This window comes from Peromyscus eremicus, chromosome 9 (genome assembly GCF_949786415.1).
Source record: "Peromyscus eremicus chromosome 9, PerEre_H2_v1, whole genome shotgun sequence".
Lineage (NCBI taxonomy): Eukaryota > Metazoa > Chordata > Mammalia > Rodentia > Cricetidae > Peromyscus > Peromyscus eremicus.
Genome location: NC_081425.1, coordinates 43,402,496 through 43,406,681, shown reverse-complemented (window position 1 = coordinate 43,406,681; position 4,186 = coordinate 43,402,496). Strand labels below are relative to the sequence as shown.

The 4,186-nt window shown below is 35.6% G+C and overlaps 1 long non-coding RNA gene across 2 annotated transcripts in view; it reads right to left on the bottom strand.

The window, feature by feature from the left end:
* Nucleotides 1-292: 292 nt before the first annotated feature.
* Nucleotides 293-4,186, bottom strand: part of LOC131919891 (uncharacterized) — a 21,696-nt gene continuing 17,802 nt past the window's right edge. Inside the window, exons 2-4 of one of the 2 annotated variants that reach the window (XR_009381451.1) lie at nt 3,258-3,317; nt 1,601-1,710; nt 293-468 (exon numbers count right to left, since the gene is read on the bottom strand). This is a non-coding gene — a long non-coding RNA (uncharacterized LOC131919891). Of the gene's footprint in view, nt 469-1,454; nt 1,711-3,257; nt 3,318-4,186 lie in introns of those variants that run through there. The other variant, XR_009381452.1, reaches the window with a different exon arrangement.

Below are 4,186 nucleotides of genomic sequence, written 5' to 3'. Positions count from 1 at the left end.
CCCTGACCATGACCAATAAGAACTTGTGACTAATCCCTCTAAATGATGACAAACATCCTTCCAATGACCAAAAACCACCCATCCCATCTCTTGGGAATGTGCACATCAGGTTATTAAAATTGTTTTCTGTTGTCTAGGGGCAACAGCATCTTTATGAGACCCTGAAAAAAATTGAGATAAAGATCGAAAGTTTTGGGAGAGTTACCTGTTACCCTGTCTTGATGTAATGGGAGAGTCTTGATGTAATGGGAGAGTGCAAGGATTATATAAAGTCCTGACTGAAGTAGTCTATGAGGCTGGACCATCTTATCTAACTGTCCTAAGAACTTTGTAGTCCAAAGCTGATGATCTTTGGGTGGTGTTTGTTAGCTTAGTGGCATTACCACAATCCAGGTGAATTCATTGTTGTGGGGCCCCAACATCCTTTTGGAGACCTCAAAGGTTGCCGTTAGGAATAGTCACAGTTCACTGCAGGAAACAAACATTTTGAATGTCATATGCAGTGGATCTTGGAGAGGTTAAAGGACCACAATTTATTAAATACATCTGGTATATACAAACATAGTTCCTAGTTACCTGCTTTAGACTCAAGCCTGAAATCACATACAAGAAGCTTGATGTAGTGTGGTGATATTTTATTTGTGCTCTAACAAACAAAGCTTGCCTGGGAATCAAAGGATAAAGCCAACCACTATATTAAACATAGAGGTCAGGCAGTGGTAGCACATGTCTTTAATCCTAGCATTCAGGAGGCAGAGATTCATCCTGATCTCTGTGAGTTCATGGCCACACTGGGAACAGAGCCAGACTTGGTAGCATACACCTTTAATCCCAGCACTAGTTAACCATAGAGGTCTGGAGGTCTGTATAGATAGACAGGAAGTGATAGAGCTGGGCAGAAAGAGGAAGTGATGTAACTGGGTGGAGACAGGAACTAAGATGTCAGGGCACAGAAAGGTATATAGGCATGAGTATACAGGAAATAGCTCTCTTGGGCTGAGGATTTCCTAGCAGTAAGAACTTGTGGCTGACTTGTTCTATCCCTGTGATCTTTCAACTTTCACCCCAATATCTGGCTCTGTGTATTCAATTAATAAGACCATTTAGCAATTTGTGTTACAATGTACCCTGTTTCTAGAATCAGTTAATACTTTATATAACCGTTAATATCACAATAGAAGGTTTAAATACATTTAGTAATCTTATAAATTTTGAGATAGTCTTTATACCTTAAGAAAAGTTTTAAATAGTCAAAATAAAAGGAAAGGATTATAATATTAGTGGAAATAGAATAGTCCCTAGTTTTGGTGTTCTGTTTGTTTTTTGTTTTTTTGTTTGTCTGTTTGTTTGTTTGTTTTTCTGCCCCATACCAGGTGGCTCTTCTGACATGAGACAGAGATTTGGGATTTTCCTTTAACAAGCATGCTTGGTTTTGGAAAAGGAGAGAGCTATGCTCCAACTCTAAACCACTTTTATTTTTAACTGGATTAGGACTACAAAAAGACCATTTTCCTTATGTATCTGTAGAGAACAGTAGAGAAAAACATTTGGGAAGATTTATGAGATTTGTATCCTATTGGAAGTGTGCTATACCACTGACCAATTTGTTCTTTTTCTTGGGGCATTTTCTCTGGATGATTTGTCCTTCTTCTTTAGAAGTCTCATTTGGCCAGTCGTCTTCAGGTTCCTTAGCTGGATGCCTTCATTCCACTGAAAAGACAAAAAACAAAACCCTGCCCGAACACTAACTTTGGGGAGTTTTCTTTTTTGGAAGGTTGAATGGCCAAGCTGTTTAACGAACTAGAGATCTCCTAATCAAGATGTCTCTCCTGTTCACATCTAATCTTTATCAATTTTGATGATATCAATAGCTTTTCTTTTCCCGTGGGAACAAAATCAAAACCTCTTTCCCAATGTAACATATATAGTAGTTTTCAGTCAGAGGTCAACACATCCTTAAAGCATACAGGCTGATTTAGTTCAGCAGTTTTTTCTACTATCCAATGTCTCTCCACAGCTGATGTTTCTTTCTCATTAGAACTTTGAGAATTTAAAGTTAATAAATCATTGTGTAATCTATTACCAGGGGTCTTTATTACCCCTTTCTGTTTATTAAGCATGTCTTTTAAAGTGCAATTAGATCTTTCTGTAACTGCTTGTCCTGTAGGATCGTGTGGTATACCCATAATATGGTTTATGTTGTAATATGCAAACAAATGTTTCATTTTACTAGAGATAAATACTGGAGCATTGTTAGTCTTAATTTGTGCAGGTATTCCCATAATGGCCATAACTTTTAATAAATGTCTCACTACAGAATCAGCCTTTTCAGAATTCAAAGCAGTTGCTCATTGAAATCCTGAACATGTATCTACGGTACATATTTTAATTTTCCAAACTCTGCAAAATGAAACACATCCATTTGCCAAATTTCATTTCTTTGAGTACTCTTTGGATTACTTCCTGCAGGTAGTGGAGTTTGGTTATACAAGGAACAAGTAGGACATTTCCTTGGCTTGTTGCCAAGTGATAGAAAAATCTTTCTTCAAACCTTTGCTATTAACATGGTATTTCTTATGAAATTCTGAGGCTTCTATCACATTTCCTACAAATAGCTGATCAATTTTATTATTCCCTTGTGCTAGAGGGCCTGGTAGATCCATATGGGAGCTGATATGTGTTATATACAAGGATGATTCTATTCCTGATTATTTCTTATAATTGAATAAATAGCAAAGTTAATGCTGAATCATCTGGAATAAGTTTAATGGTTTCGATATGCAAAACAACTCTTTCTGCATATTGAGAGTCAGTAATTATATTAAGAGGTTCTGGAAAATCTAATAATACCACAAGAATAGCATATAATTCTGCCTTTTGAATGGAATCATAGGGGCTTTGAACTATCTTACTTAAATTTCCTGACTTACAACCTGCCTTCCCGTTTTTGTTTGCATCAGTATAGAATGTAGGGGCTCCAGAAATTGGTGTTCCTTGGACAGTGAGGAAGTATCTAATTAGTTCTTTTTTATAAATTGAAGTCTCTTGCTTTTGGGATATTTGTTGCTAATATTTCACAAGGAATTACTGCAAGCTCTGTGCCCATGTTCATTTTCCGCCTATAATGAGACAATTTCAGCATTAGTAAAAGGTACCACAATTTCTGTTGAGGCTATTCTTCCTGATTGATGAAGTCTCAATTTTCCTTTCAAAATCAATTCAGAAAACTTTACTACACAGATATTAAATTTTTTTACCTTTTTGTGTGGTAAAAAATATCCATTCTAAGACATTATCTTTTCTCTGCATAAGAATTCCTGTAGGAGAATGAATAGAAAGTAAAATAACCAGAATACAATCAAGCTCTGGATCTAAGTAATCCATATGTGCATCCTGTAGTTTCTTTTCTACCAAAGACAATTTTCTCTCAGCTTCAGCTAATAGACTTCTTGGACTATTTAAGCCTTTATCACTTTGTACGGTTTGAAATAAATTACTTAGCTCTTGAGTTGCTAATCCAATTGTGGGCCATAGCTAGTTAATATCTCTGAGCAATTTTTGAAAATCATTAAAAGTTTGTAATTGGTCTCTCCTGATTTGTACTTTCTGTGGTTAAACTTTTGCAAACCTGTCTTATATCCTAGGTAGTTAATAGAATATCCTCTTTGTATTTTATCAGGAGCAATTTGTAATTCCCAATAAGACAAAATTTTCTTTGCTTCTTCCAACATTTTTTAAAGGTATCTCTGTCTGAATCAGCTAGTAACATATCAACCATACAATGGTAAATTACAGATTGAGGAAACTGTTTACGAGTTATTTCCAATGTCTGTTGTACAAAATATTGACACAAGTTGGGGTTGTTTAACATCCCTTATGGAAGAACTTTTCACTGATACCTTTTAACAGGCTGGGAACTATTAAGTAGGCACTGTGAAGGCAAATTTTTCTCTGTCCTTTTCTTGTGAATGTATAGTAAGAAGTAGTCTTTTAAATCAATCACTATAATAGACCATCCTTTAGGTAATAGAGAAGACAAGGGAATTCCAGACTGTAAAGTGTTCATTGGCTAAAACACCTTATTTATGGCTCTTAAATCTGTTAACATTCTCCATTTTCCATATTTCTTTTTAATGACAAATACAGGAGAATTCCAAGGACTGGTTAATTCTTCAATATGTTGAGC